General features: G+C 40.8%; 1 long non-coding RNA gene across 1 annotated transcript in view; it reads right to left on the bottom strand.

The window, feature by feature from the left end:
* Positions 1-576: 576 nt before the first annotated feature.
* LOC146784333 (uncharacterized) overlaps positions 577-16,388 on the bottom strand; it is a 74,936-nt gene continuing 59,124 nt past the window's right edge. Inside the window, exon 2 of the long non-coding RNA XR_014970620.1 lies at positions 577-1,644. This is a non-coding gene — a long non-coding RNA (uncharacterized LOC146784333). The remainder of the gene's footprint in view (positions 1,645-16,388) is intronic.

Genomic DNA, 16,388 nt, shown 5'->3' with positions numbered 1-16,388 from the left:
GGAGATCTATGCAGAAAATTAGGTATTTCAAGACTGTTCTATGTCTCTCCTTCACAGGGTTCTTTGGCTGTTATATGGAGACATGTGACCTTGCAGACACACAATGCAGTTACAGATTGCAACTTTTCTTGGGATCAGGAATCTGTGACACACAATCAATTATGACATTTTTCAAACGTCTTATTTAATTTGTGCTTAGTGTCACAGTGTGATTTGATTTAATTTGTTGTAGAGGCAACATGTTGTGCCTGTGCAATAAACATGTGCTCCACATTGAGGTATGCCTCGTCTGTATACACACATCCAACATTCATTTACATACTGTATATGTGCACTGATGTTCAGTTTGTCTAACAATGATTAGTGTTTGTGCATTGAAATATGGTTTCAGTTTACAACAGTGGAGGCAAAGAGGATGTATGCCATGTACTATTTGTGTTGTGTTGACCTTGTTGTGTGTATCTCTTATATGTATCATGTTACTCACAAGACAGTAGGTAAATTGCTGTACTTCTTTTTCAGACAAAGCATTTTTTTAGGACACCATCTCTATATTACAAATGACAGAAGCAAGTATTGTGTGAATAAAGATTTATTGCAGTGCATGTGTGAAATTTTACAAGACAGTGATAGTGCTGTACCAGAGGAGTTGTTGGTGGATGTAGATGAAATTTTCAGAGCCAAGTCCACCGTCATTTGAGTCATTGATCCAACTTAGACCCTCCATCCCATGTGGGGGAGTTCAGTGACAGTCAACAAAGTGAACGCTTCGCACACAATGGAGGATATCAGGAGCAGGTTGTCACTTCCTGGGGGGATGCATAGCCTTATGTCTCTCATTTGTCCTTCTTCGGACTACCACTCTTATGTTTTTCTGGAGTACCCTCAGGTGCAGGCTGCCGTGGTTCAGGGGACTCTCCGCCAGAGTCCTCATCCCTCCCTGTGGCAGTTGCAGATGTAGTAACAACAGATGTAGAGGGTACACAGGGAGATGGGGTGATGTTGTCAGCAATCTGGCGGAGGCAGGTAGGTATGTCCCTGTGCACCGCAGTCTGGTCATCAATTTTATCAATTTTGTACTCCATTCTGGACATGTGTGAGTCCATTCTATACATGTGTGAGTCCATTCTGGACATGCGTGAGTCCATTTCGGCATAATGGGCAGCCTGCTGCTGTTGCATGTTCTTGAGGGACCCAACGACCTGGCCAACGTCTCCATTGCATTCTCGATATGCATATAGAATGCGTGCCAACTGTGGGTCTGCTTGATCATCAGCACCAGCTGCCTCACAGGACCTCTCCCCACGGCCCCTCCCACCACCCCATCCCACACGAGAGGACCTGTTGTTGCAGGCACCAACAACACTGAGACTGCTTCATCGTTGACACTGGTGTGGTTGTTTTGTTGCCTTGGTGTGTCCGTGTTGGTAGAGGTCATCTGGAGGTTGATAGATGTTGAGGGAGTGGTCACAGGGAGTGCTGGTGTTCGAGCTGCTGGTGCTGCATGCTGACCCACACTGGAGGGGCCAGGTAGTTCATTGTCATCCGTTGAGGTCTGAGAGACATCCACACCGGAGAGCTCAGCGTCAACCAGAGTCTGGGACTGGGATTCCTGTTCTCTTCCTGCAGTCTCCCCAGCCGCCCCTGTGGGTAGATGAGGGACACAATGTCTGTGGTGTTTTTGCACATAAGCTATGAAGATACAATACCTCCTATTGATACTTATTCTCCTATTCCCACATTCGTATGAGTTTTCTCTCACCGACTTTTCAACACACACAAACCCCCCCCCCCTGTAACCAACCCCACACATGCTCCCATTCCCCGACAGTACGATTAAACACATTGTTCAAAAAAAATATTTTCCCATCCTGCCTCTAATTAATATACTTACAGTCTGCAGACATCACTCACCATACACATTACATTAAATAACCTTCATGTAACCTTTTATCCCAATCTATATAATCATCCTACACATTACAAATGAGACTGCACCTATGTACAGATCCACAGTAAAAAGATTCCAATAAATGATATTTATCCATCTGTACTTATGGATGCAAACAGGGTCGCTGTTCACAAATCGGGTCCGGTTTGCTACGGTGGCCCTGTTATTTTCTCGCACATGTACCTTTAACTAAACCACAGTTTAGTTTTAACGTTACTATCCACCACGAAACAAGTCATTTCTCCACCCACTCATGACCTACGTAGCACTCACAGTTAGCAACACCCAATCATATTGACCTAACCTAATTATTTAAATGAACGCGAATCCCGCCATCTTCGCTTATCGGCATTATCCCCAGCTGAGTAAACGTTCACAAAGAAGGAATCGGCACTCCATCACGCCGCAGATCAGGTAAAGATTATTTCCAGCGCTTCACAGTTAAACCGGCAAACCCTTTATTTCTTAAAAACTGTCGAACTATTTATACGCCACGTGCACTCGCTGATACGATAGATTCGCCCCTCACATCCATCCCCCAGCCTCGATTTTTCACCCGACCTTCCTCATTTGCAGCTGGCATGTAATCATTCCTTGCCTTTAAATGGTTATTGTTAAACCGCAATAAATAATACTAACTTGGCTTAACCATCGTTATACACACACTCCCCTGTGTATATATTTATTTCACATTAAACCCCTTTCCCCTCTCCCCCCCCCTTCCCTCCCCCTCCCTGTTTCTTTTCTTTTGTTTTAGGATATCTGTCCCTAAAATCAGACGCCCGTCATCCATACGGCACCACTTTAATTATCATCTGTGGCAATCCTTCATCGGGTTCACACAACTAAAGGTAAATAATGAAACAGCTATAACTTTTAAAATGCCCGATCATTATAGGCACGCATTTATCCTAATTATATATTTTGGATTTTCCGCTCCAGAGTTTTGCTGTACAAAGAATATACCTTGAACCTATGAATGAACACTCCGTTCATTCAAGTTATTTGATCGACATATGTGAAAATTCATTCTAGCAGATAGAACAGGTACTTCTATTATATTCAATACACAGTAAATCCATATATCTTTAATAAGAAAACCCTCTTTAAGATGTTGCTAACACAGTTCCATCTACACCGATACAACAGCATGCTATTATCTTTACAGACTTCATGACCACCACCTGTAATACCCGGCAACGCTCTTTTTATTTACTGTGAAACCCCATGGTTAAAGGCATTACATCAATTATCAGGTACTGGAAGATTCCTCCTAGTGATACAGCTCTTGGCGGACATCATTACTGAGTTCCTTATATCTTGTCTCTTGGTCATTTCAGACCGTCAAACACTACCTCCAGATAAATCCTTCACCTGTTATCCATTCGCTAGACCACATCTTGAAGTAAGCATTGCTCTTTATCTTTCCAGGGTCCATCAGTAGAGCTACCTTTTCTGTTAAATGATGTTCACAAATAACTAACTAGTTCGGCATCTGTCATCATACTCCTACTTGATTAACCATTTTCACATCCCATTTTCTGTCTTTCCCTTTTTCTTTTTTCGTTTGTCTTCCTCCTTTACCTATTGGACTCTTCCTCATTTCTTGTCTTTCCTTTCTCTTCCTTCTTCCCTTTTTTCCTATTTTCTTTTTTTCTTCTTTTTTGTTCTTTTATTTTCTTTTTTTCTCTCCTCCCAGCTTTCTTTCTTTCTGCTTGTCTCTTCTTCTGTTCTAACTCTTTCTTTCTTTTTTTCATTTCGCCCTCCTCTCTTCTTTCTTCTGTTTTTCTAACACATAACCTTTCCCCAACCTCCTTTTTTTCTTCTCTCCTCCCCCCTTTCCCTCTCTCATCCATCGCTAGACGTTCCATTATCCACACCTTAGAAAGATATTTATCATTTCCACGTACAATCATCTTAAATGTTAATATCATTCTTCTCTCTATCCTTGGGTGAGAATAACAGATTCTCGCTGTATGTGAAGTGTCCTTGTATAGTTTATAGCCAATTTTATGTAAAAGATATACAAACAAAAAATTATTTATGTAATATCATTTTTTTAAATACATTTTCTCCAACCAACAGGAACTGTGGCATTTCCTGACGAAGGCGTACTTTTCGCCGAAACGCGCGTAGAAGATGATCATATGGCCACAGATTTGTTTCTACTTTTAATTGTTGTTTAATGAACATCAATACATTGAATGTCTATACCATGTATAAATGCATTGTTGAATTGCTTTTTTAATTGATTTTGCCCGTGATTCTGTGAGAATCATATTAACAATAAACATTTATGTGATATTTTTAAATACTGTTTTTGGCTATACTACTTGGACACGTTTTACATAGCAATATACAAAAAATGTTAATTGCCTAGGAAGTTATTTTTGCACTGTGTTATACCCTGTCCTAGGAATTACATTCCATTTCCTCATGTTCAGGGGGTCCCTGTTATCCACATAAGTGTTTTTGCACAGGTCATCGTATCATACACATTACATTTGGTATTGTACATTATGATGAGTGTAGGTACATTAAATAGTCCTCTATCGTCAGAGACCCAGGCCTATATTTTTAAGCAAATATTGTGATTTTAACAAGAAGTGTTTTGCTGAGCATGCCCAGCTCTGTGCATAAATGGGCATGTTTTGTTAATTTGACTGTACATAGGCATTGACTGGCAAGTGACACCCTGTGCATGACACAGGTGTGTTGGTATTTCCCACATCTATGCTTTATCAATGATGTACGTACTCTTCCTCTTACGATATGTTTCAAGATTTGTGCATGTGTGGTGGCATTTGTGCATGTCGTTTGCAGTCAAATTGGTGTGCCTACCTCCACACTCACAGTCTGGACTGTATATGGCGTTTGGTTTATGGTATTTTGATGATTGTGTTCCTAGTTCTTATCTCATTGCACACTTGTGAATAGCTGTCAGTAGCAAATGGTGTAACTGCGTTGCTTTGTGTCTGATCACATCATAAATATTGTCAATGTCCTCCATGGACAGATGAGTTAACCAAGGCTGCTTTCCTGCTTTTTCAGGCTCAGAGCTGTGAAGTACAGAGGTTTGTGTGCTTGTGTTATGCTGCTGGAAGTTGTACCCCTCTTCCTATCCAGTCCAGCTTACTTCTCGTGGACAAAGTACCAATGACAGTGAGGGGAGTGTAGTGGCAAGGATGCTGACAACGCTGCATGATGTAGGAGTTGAATGCAACTCCCAACAGTGCTTTGTGTACATGACACCATGCAACAGTGTCAGCCATCTTGTTGTGGCCCCAGACAGTGAGTGGAAATATACAGTGAAGATGGCTGAGAGTGGGGACTGTTGTGAGAGGCCCAGGGCCTAGTTGTGACTTGTAGCCAATTCATACATAAGGCCCATGTGTCAGCCATCATGCCGGTACATTTCCACTACCAGTGAGATGAGCATGGTTCAGTGTGTGATTATTGGGCCATGTGGCAGGAGGACTGTTGGCTATGGCTACAACTCCCATCATGCTTTCAGGTACACTCACCTTCCCAGCAAACCCAACATTCCTTTCTTTTGACTCAGCTTCCCTGTGAGTGAGTGAGTGAGTGAGTGAGTGAGTGAGTGAGTGAGTGAGTGAGTGAGTGAAACAGCGATGGCAAGATGGCTGACAGTGGTGGCCTGGTGTTTGTTTGTGCACAACTCCCAACAGGGCCTTGTGCTCCCCACACCAGAGCCCAGAGTCAGCCATCTTGCCAGTACTTTTCCACTCCCTCTGAGATGAGCATGGTTCAAGGTGTGATTGTTGGGCCATGTGGGAGGACGACTGTTGGCTGTGGCTACAACTCCCATCATGCTTTTAGCTACACCCACCTTCCCAGCAATCCCAACCTTTCTTTCTGTGACTCAGCTTCCCTGTGAGTGAGTGAAACAGTGCTGGCAAGATGGCTGACAGTGGTGGTTGCTGTTTTGAGCCCAAAGCCTTGCTGTGTTTTTTTAGTAAGTTGTTACATATCATAAAATAGTTACATATTACTCTGAGATTGCAGGTATTTTGCTTGTCAAACTGACATACACATCACAGGCTCATTTGCTTAATGTTGTTACGGCTTTGCTGACAGTGATTTGTATGGATGTGTCCTTGACAGTGAAGTCTGGGGCTGTGTATTTGCTATTAATATTGGCTAATTGAGTATGTACTCACCAGGCTCTGGTACTCCTGATATTCCATGGACACCCTCTGGTGGAAGGATGGCCCGCACCTTCTCCTCCCAGGAAGTGAAGTGCACAGGTGTTGCAGGAGGGCCACTGCCAGTCCGCTGACTCAGTTTGTGCTCTTTGTTAATGAGCTTCTTGACCCTCCTTCACACATCATAGTACCTGTTCCTGATATCGTCCGTTGTGCGCAGGCAAGGTGCTTGAGCGTTCACCTTGTAGACAATCCTCTCCCACATCTTGGTTCTCTGGGACAGGGGGGTCTGTTAGACCAAGGTGCCAAATAACTGTGGCTCTACTCTAAGAATTTAATCTACCATGACTTCCAACTCACCATCTGTGAACTTTGGATTCTTCTTTGGGGGCATGGTGATGGGTGGTGGTGGAGATGGATGTGTGGGTGAGTGTGAAGGTGAGGGTGAGTGAGTATGAGTAAAGGTGTGTGTTTGTGGTATTTGACAGGTGCTAGTAGTGTACAGGTTGTATGGTGGATGAGTTGTGAGTGTATGTATCAGTGCAGTGTAGTGTAGTGGTGGTGTCGGCTGGCAGGTCTGTTGAATTTGCAGAGGATCATGGTAAGGAGTTTGGCCCTTTATATAGGTGGAGCTGTGGGTGTGTCTTAATTATTTTTTTTTTTATGCCTTTGACAATGCTTGTTTGGACTTTTTCTGTCTGTTTCTAGTGTATTTTGTTGAGCATGATGGAAACGTTCCGTTGACAGCAGCGGATGCTTTTTCATGTATTAGCGGGGTAGTCCGAGTCTGTCCTATTCACGCTAAGCTATGTTGCAGCGTTCGAGTCGCTTCGGGCTATTTTCCAGACATTTCGCTCGGACGGATGGATTCCCGTACGTGTTGGTCGTCCGTATTATGCTCCGTGCACATTGCATCGTACTACGTCGGCCGGACAGCGCGCGAACGTGTCGGTCGGGAGCCATTCCAGATCCATGTCGGTCGGAAGGGATTCCGGGCGAGATCAGAATCTGGCCCATAGTCGTAACAGCTGCAGCCTTAGTGGAATTGGCTCTCAGACCTTCCGACACCTGCTTCTTGGCCAGTGCATAGTAGATCTTATTTCACAGTCTACCCCTTCATCGTGGTGGAAAACTCATCTATAAAGTTTCCATGGTACAACCAATATAAAAGCTTAAAGCCCTTTTATGTCTCCACTGAGACAGTGCACATGTGCTGTCACTTGCACCAATGTAGTGTTTCTAATAATAAAAAAAACTAATCAGGGGCTTTTAGCTTGTACATTACTTGCAACTGGTTGGCTTCATCGTCATTCTTCTTTTCTTCCTTTTCATTGGTGAGAACGAGTCTGCGCACGTCGGCTTCAATTTATCTTGTGTTTGTTTTCTTTCCTGGACATGGATCAAGTACAGATTAATTTGTTGATTAGTATTCTTCTGTGCTGCTTGCACTCAGATTGTAGTACTTTTTCTGTGAGTGTGTATTGTGTTTTTGTAGGTTCTTTTTGCATGCACAAATGCCTCTGTATCTCGGTTTCTCAGCTGCTTTTATGCCCCTTCATTTTTAAATTCTTGGTCCTTCGTTAATTGTCTGCGTTTCAGATTTTTTTAAACTTCACTTTCCATAAGCCGCATCGCTCCAAACAGTGATGTACAAGCTACACAACAACACAATTTATTACATTTTAATAAAGTTACATGTTGCACCATTGAGTAAGGGTGCGTTTGTTTATGACTCTTCCTTGCTTTGGTCATATTCCTTGTAATGGCGTCTTCCTTCCCAATTTAGGAAAGACAACGTAAGCGACATGTTTTTAAATTGCACCAACTGTTGCTATTGGTGCTTGTCTAAATGATTGTGGATGCAAGCTGTTAGCAGTTCCTAGGTTGTACGCCTCAATAACACGCTATACCATACTCATATCATAATACACTGTAAAATAACAGGCCTAGACATACAATACAATGACAGTTCATATGATATGATACTATACAATAACAGACCATACAATACCTTAAAGTAACAGCCCATACCATACCACATACTATGTATGTGTATATATATATATATATATATATATATATATATATTATCTACTGGCGGTCGCCAGTAGATAGTTATAGTTAGGACCGAGTTCCCATAGGAAATCTGAAAATTCTATTTTGAAAAACTTTGGCGCCGGTTGACTTATCTTCGTGAAATTTTCAAAACTAATGGGGCGCTCCGCTCAGCTCCTACCCTGAAAGTCTCGGGGTGATTCGTCAAGCGGGGCCTGAGAAAAAAGGGGGGTCCCAAAACGTGTTTTCCCCATGCATTTTCCCATAGGACCTTTAGTCGAAGGTACAGCCCGAACGGCTGAACAGAATTATTTGAAATTTGGCAGAGAGGTAGTCCTCAGGTCAGGGATGTGCCTTTTGAATATCTGAAGTAAATCTGTTCTGTAGTTCCTGAGAATATTTCAGTTAAAAGTACATATATATCTATAAGCGCGCACCGTGCGCGTACGGTAAGCATACCGTACGCGCACGCTGCCGTGCGCAATTCTGATTGGTGGTTACATGACAGTAAACATTCCAGTCGGTCGAAATCAGGAAGTGTCGGCCGCCATTTTGTGTGTCTCACACTAAAAAACAAAGGTGGAGAACGTGAAAACGGGGCAAGGTAGAGACTTTCAGACCCCGTAGCCTTTGTCAGGGGGTCCCTGAAGGACCCCGAAGGGTGAAAAATACATTTTTTTTTTTTTTAAATCGCGGGGTACGCGTAAGCGTACGGTGGAATTTTTTTTTTACAAAAATAGAATTAAAAATCAAAATGAAATGTTTGGATGTTGGTTGGCTCTAAAAAGAGCCGTTGTGTTCATGGAGTGTTTTTTGTACCTATAAGTAAGTACCGATGCAGAGTCTAAAGTTCAAGAGGAAGACTCTGTTCCCTTCATCATTGAAATGTACACCGTCTCCTCTATAAATGTCTTGCATGTTGTAACGCAAGTTGTTGTGGTATATAAAACCCATACCATAGTCTCTGAGGAAAGCAGAAACAGACTTATTGACGTGCTTTCTTGCTTTGTCAATCTGCGAACAAAATTGGTTGGACCAGTTCCACTTTTGCCTTTGGCATATATTAGAATATACAAAGGCAGTTTGTGGAAAGAGTGACATCAATTGCACAAAGGTGTCCTTAATAAGCTTTTCCAGACCTACCCCAGTTAAAGTGCCTAGGTCATTTCCACCACAGTGCACAATAATAAGGTTAGGCTGTGGGAGATGTAGAAAGGTTTTCACCAAAGGCATTAATTGGTGCCACTTTAACCCTCTCTGACCAATCCATTTAATGTCTACATTTGGCAAAGCAAGGTCTTTCACAATACCTCTTTTTTCTGCAAACTTTTCACTCCAGAAGACATAGCTGTGACCTATAATCCACACTGTGAACATCTTTCAAGGAGATCTGGATGCACTCAGAAGGTGTCTTTCAGTAGAATGGCAATATGAAAAGAAGGATAGATGTAAAATGGAGGGTAACATACTTTTTTTTTTTTTTTAAAAAGAACTGATTGGCTGATTCAAACCATTTTACAGTTAAAACTAGGCTGTGTGTTTAGATTTTTAAAAGCATGTTTTGTATTGGTTCAGAAAAATGTGTTCACACAGAACATTACTTTGGATTTGCTGTTAGGTTTGAAAAGTCAAGCACTCTTGCTCTTTGGATTAGAAACATTGTGTGATGAACTTCTGACCTCTCTGCTCACACCTGTGTTCCATGATCTGTTGCTATGGTAGCAGTCAGAAGTCATGTTGGGGGAAGGGATCATTTGGAAAGGGATGAAATTTGCAACCAATAGAAATGTGTGTTTCCATTTGAAAACATTGTGGGAAGGACTGTGATTTGGAGTTAACATGTATATGTGTGGTAAAAGAGAGGGAAACCTTGCCATTAACTGGTTCTGGTGAGAGGAGAGAGGTGTACAGCTCAGAGATTCTGGCTCTGATAATCTGCTGTTTGAGTGCCACATTTATTTCCGAACTAACTACTTTTAAAGGTGAGTTATGAATTTGAGAGGGAATGTATGTGGAGCATTTTGATATAAATAATAGAAATGTGATTCTTCTTTTAAAGTTGTTTTTCACATTTTGTGTTTTGGGAGATATTTAACTGTCTTGAACTTGTCAGATATTATTGAGTATGTCTTCACCATAAGTTAAGGTGTACTGGTATCACCCAGGAATAATGTTTCTGCCTAGAATTACACCATGAGTCTGTGTGCACAGAGGAATTGTTATCAGAGATTTAATTTGTGTTGCTCTTGCTCTGTTAGCGTTGCACTCGCAGGCAAGGGGTAGCTTGTTTTTTGGAACTGTGATGGTTTGTATTCAGCATAAAAAAGCTGTTTGGGCATGTGCTATTTTCTGTTTCTGAAAAATAAAATGAAAATGTGTGAGACTGTTACAGTAATTATCACTTGCTCTACCACAGTAGTAAGTGTGTTTCAAATTGGAAATTAAATTTCGTTTTGTGCCTAGAATCACACCACAACCAATTGTTGTCAGAGATTCAATTCGTGTTACTCTGGTTATTTCAGAATTGCATTCGTGGGAAAGGGGCAGCTTGTTTTATTGAATTGTGATGGCTAGTATTGAGCCCAAATTAATATGTCACAAATGAGAGGGGAATGCAAACACATTTGACATCAACATCGTAGATTTTCCTTACACTCCTGCAATGGGTCATGTAGTTTGTACATGTTCAGAAGTCAAATTAACCCTTACCACACATGTAGTGTTACATACATGTCTCCAATGTTTATGCAGTTGCGCAAGGATCAATGCAGATCTCTTTTGTACTTGACAGTAGACAGTCTCCAGAAGCACACTCTTAGCAGAGAGCAAGCTGTTTCTCATGTACAGTGAAGCTTACTATTCAGCGCTGTGTAGTGTTTCAGATAGCAGTGAGTAACGCTAATACATTGAACCTTACCAAGGCTCATTTCCTTTGCTAGAGTGTAGTATGTCATTCAGGTTGCACATGTTCATGGTCTGAAAAAGCAGTTTGGGCATGTGCTGTTTTCTGTTTCTGAAAAATATAATGAAAATGTGTCAGACTGTTACAGTAATTATCACTTGCTCTACCACAGTCGTAAGTGTGCTTTCAAATCGCAAATCAAAATTCGTTTTGTGCCTAGAATCACACCATGAGTCTGTGCGCACACAGGAATTGTTGTCATTGATTCAATTCGTGTTACTCTGGTTCTTTCAGAATTGCATTCGTAGGAAAGGGGAAGCTTGTCTTATTGAACTGTGATGGCTAGCATTGAGCCCAAATTAATATGTCACAAATGAGAGGGCAATGCAAACACATTTGACATCAACATGGTAGATTTTCTTTACACTCCTGCAATGGGTCATGTAGTTTGTACATGTTCAGAAGTCAAATTAACCCTTACCACACATGTAGTGTTACATACATGTCTCCAATGTTTATGCAGTTGCGCAAGGATCAATGCAGATCTCTTTTGCACCTGACAGTAGACAGTCTCCAGAAGCACACTCTTAGCAGAGAGCAAGCTGTTTCTCATGTACAGTCAACCTTACTATTCAGCGCTGTGTGGTGTTTTAGATAGCAGTGAGTAATGCTAATACATTGAATCTCACCAAGGCTCATTTCCTTTGCTCTAGTCTAATCACTCACCCAGGTTCCACATGCTCATGGTCTCAAGTAGCTGTTAGGACATGTGCTCTTTTCTGCCTCTTTAAACTATAAGGAAAATGTGTCAGACTGTTACAGTAATTATCACTTGCTCTACCACAGTCATAAGTGTGCTTTCAAATTGCAAATCAAAATACGTTTTCTGCCTAGAATCACACCATGAGTCTGTGCGCACACAGGAATTGTTGTCAGAGATTCAATTCGTGTTATTCTGGTTCTTTCAGAATTGCATTCTTAGGAAAGGGGAAGCTTGTTTTATAGAACTGTGATGGCTAGCATTGAGCTCAAATTAACATGTCACAAATGAGAGGGCAATGCAAACACATTTGACATCAACATGGTAGATTTTCTTTACACTCCTGCAATGGGTCATGTAGTTTGTACATGTTCAGAAGTCAAATTAACCCTTACCACACATGTAGTGTTACATACATGTCTCCAATGTTTATGCAGTTGCACAAGGATCAATGCAGATCTCATTTGCACCTGACAGTAGACAGTCTCCAGAAGCACACTCTTAGCAGAGAGCAAGCTGTTTCTCATGTACAGTCAACCTTACTATTCAGCGCTGTGTGGTGTTTCAGATAGCAGTGAGTAACGCTAATACATTGAATCTCACCAAGGCTCATTTCCTTTGCTAGAGTGTAGTATGTCATTCAGGTTGCACATGTTCATGGTCTCAAAAAGCAGTTTGGGCATGTGCTCTTTTCTGTTTCTGAAAAATATAATGAAAATGTGTCATACTGTTACAGTAATTATCACTTGCTCTACCACAGTCGTAAGTGTGCTTTCAAATTGCAAATCAAATTTCGTTTTCTGCCTAGAATCACACCATGAGTCTGTGCACACACAGGAATTGTTGTAAGAGATTCAGTTCGTGTTACTCTGGTTCTTTCAGAATTGCATTCGTGGGAAAGGGGCAGCTTGTTTTATTGAATTGTGATGGCTAGCATTGAGCCCAAATTAATATGTCACAAATGAGAGGGCAATGCAAACACGTTTGACATCAACATGGTAGATTTTCCTTCCACTCCTGCAATGGGTCATGTAGTTTGTACATGTTCAGAAGTCAAATTAACCCTTACCACACATGTAGTGTTACATACATGTCTCCAATGTTTATGCAGTTGTGCAAGAATCAATGCAGATCTCTTTTGCACCTGACAGTAGACAGTCTCCAGTAGCACACTCTCAGCAGAGAGCAAGCTGTTTCTCATGTACAGTCAACCTTACTATTCAGCGCTGTGTGGTGTTTCAGATAGCAGTGAGTAACGCTAATACATTCAACGTCACTAAGGCTCATTTCCTTTGCTCTAGTGTAATCACTCACCCAGGTTCCACATGCTCATGGTCTCAAGTAGCTGTTAGGACATGTGCTCTTTTCTGCCTCTCTAAACTATAAGGAAAATGTGTCAGACTGTCACAATAATTATCACTTGCTCTACCACAGTCGTAAGTGTGGTTTCAAATTGCAAATCAAATTTCGTGTTCTTCCTACAATCACACCATGAGTCTGTGTGCACACAGGAATTGTTGTCAGAGATTTAATTTGTGTTACTCTGGTTCTTTCAGAATTGCATTCGTGGGAAAGGGGCAGCTTGTTTTATTGAATTGTGATGGCTAGCATTGAGTCCAAATTAATATGTCACAAATGAGAGGGCAATGCAAACACATTTGACATCAACATGGTAGATTTTTCTTACACTCCTGCAATGGGTTATGTAGTTTGTACATGTTCAGAAGTCAAATTAACCCTTACCACACATGTAGTATTACAGACATGTCTCCAATGTTTATGCAGTTGCGCAAGGATCAATGCAGATCTCTTTTGCACTTGACAGTAGACAGTGTCCAGAAGCACACTCTTAGCAGAGAGCAAGCTGTTTCTCATGTACAGTCAACCTTACTATTCAGCGCTGTGTAGTGTTTCAGATAGCAGTGAGTAACGCTAATACATTGAACCTTACCAAGGCTCATTTCCTTTGCTAGAGTGTAGTATGTCATTCAGGTTGCACATGTTCATGGTCTGAAAAAGCAGTTTGGGCATGTGCTGTTTTCTGTTTCTGAAAAATATAATGAAAATGTGTCAGACTGTTACAGTAATTATCACTTGCTCTACCACAGTCGTAAGTGTGCTTTCAAATTGCAAATCAAAATTCGTTTTGTGCCTAGAATCACACCATGAGTCTGTGCGCACACAGGAATTGTTGTCATTGATTCAATTTGTGTTACTCTGGTTCTTTCAGAATTGCATTCGTAGGAAAGGGGAAGCTTGTCTTATTGAACTGTGATGGCTAGCATTGAGCCCAAATTAATATGTCACAAATGAGAGGGCAATGCAAACACATTTGACATCAACATGGTAGATTTTCTTTACACTCCTGCAATGGGTCATGTAGTTTGTACATGTTCAGAAGTCAAATTAACCCTTACCACACATGTAGTGTTACATACATGTCTCCAATGTTTATGCAGTTGCGCAAGGATCAATGCAGATCTCTTTTGCACCTGACAGTAGACAGTCTCCAGAAGCACACTCTTAGCAGAGAGCAAGCTGTTTCTCATGTACAGTCAACCTTACTATTCAGCGCTGTGTGGTGTTTTAGATAGCAGTGAGTAACGCTAATACATTGAATCTCACCAAGGCTCATTTCCTTTGCTAGAGTGTAGTATGTCATTCAGGTTGCACATGCTCATGGTCTCAAAAAGCAGTTTGGCCATGTGCTCTTTTCTGTTTCTGTCTCTATGAAGTGCTGCAGAACTACATTTTTACACGGAAAGCCACAGAAGACATCAACAATGGAAAATATAAAGTCATTGGTGAGGAAGGATGTTTGGTGAAGCAAACAAAAGGAAGCTTGATTAATCACAGGAAGCTGAGTTGCGACACTCCTGACAAAAAGGAATTTTACTACTTAGCACTTTTACAGCTGTTTAAACCATGGCATTCAGAGGATGAATTACTTGGAGATTTTCAGAGCTATGAAGATTCCTTTAATGCTTGCAAAGATACGATCGAATGCAGTACTTTCACAAATTATGTGCAAATGTTAAATGAAGAAATTGAACAGGAAGCTACAATTGCAGCTGAAGTAGCTAGAAACAGTTCTCAAGACAGCCAAAGTTCTGGAACACTCAGTCAAGATCCCCTAGGACAACCAATCGTAGAAAATGAAGCTGCAATAGCCATGACTGAAGTGGAAACAGCTATGAATCAAGCTCATGAAGATTTAGTAGACTTACCAAATTTGGAACAGCAACTGAATGAAGAACAAAAACAAATTTATGAAGAAGTCACAAAAAAAATTGACCATGGATTACTACATGAAAAGAAAGAGTGCTCATGCGCATCATTTGAACCAATGAGGATGTATGTGAGTGGACAAGCTGGAACTGGAAAAAGTTTCTTAATTAAAGTCATCCGAAGCTACCTACAGCAAAAAACAGATTCAACTTTGTCTTGTGTTGTTACTGCTCCAACTGGGTTAGCAGCATATAACATAAAAGGAATTACCTTACATCGCTTGCTAATGTTACCAGTGGAGCATGAGAACAAAATAGAATATCACAAGTTAACAGGAGAAGCATGCTTCGAAGTTTCAAGAGTGTTGAAGAAGATGCAAATTCTCATTATTGATGAGGTAAGCATGGTATCAAACTTAATGCTTGCCTTTGTGCATTTAAGAATGCAGCAAATTCTAAAGAGAGACTATGACGTGTTATTTGGAGGAAAATATGTTATAGTTTTTGGGGATCTTCTGCAGCTCACTCCAGTTAAAGGACAACCAGTGTTTAATACTGTGACACATGAAGACACAAAGAAGTCATTAGGAAGTATTGGTAATGCGAATATTTGGTCATTCTTTGAGTACAAAGAACTCACTACCAATATGAGGCAAGCAAACGATGAAGATTATGCAAGTATTCTGAAAGATATCAGAATTGGACTACTCACAGAAGTTGGCAGAAAAGCATTACAGAGTCAGTTGCTACATAATTTATTTCCAAATGAAGAAATAGTTGCAGGGAAAATATACCAGAAGATTGCTGAAAAAAATACTGTAATCTGCTTAATGCCAACACTACGTGAATGCTCGATATTCAATGAGGAACTTTTGAAATTAGAAAAGGAAGAGATTAAGAAAATGGAAGCAGTGGACAAAATTCAGCATGAAGGAATTACTATTACATTAACAGGCAAACTGAAAAATGAATTGGATTCTCTAGAGAAGAATATTTCGAACACAGCTGGATTAGAAAAAAATCTTTATGTTTGTATGAACTGTCGAGTATTTTTAAGAAGAAATTTGGATGTAGAAAAAGGTTTAGTGAATGGAGCTATGGGTAAAGTTGTGGGTTTTGTGAAATACCAGAAAAAAGATGGAATTGAATTTTTAAAAATAAAATTTGATCAGATTGAAGAGGTTAAAGACATTTGTCGTTGTTCAGTTCGTTTCTTGCTTGTGAAAGACTTATATGTACGTAGGAAGCAGTTTCCATTTTCTCTAGCATATGCTGTAACTATTCACAAATCTCAAGGATTAACTGTAGATAGTGCTTTTGTAAACAT

Source organism: Triturus cristatus, chromosome 11, assembly GCF_964204655.1.
Source record: "Triturus cristatus chromosome 11, aTriCri1.1, whole genome shotgun sequence".
NCBI lineage: Eukaryota > Metazoa > Chordata > Amphibia > Caudata > Salamandridae > Triturus > Triturus cristatus.
Note: the sequence above shows the minus strand (reverse complement) of the source record. Positions and strands in the feature narration are given on the sequence as shown.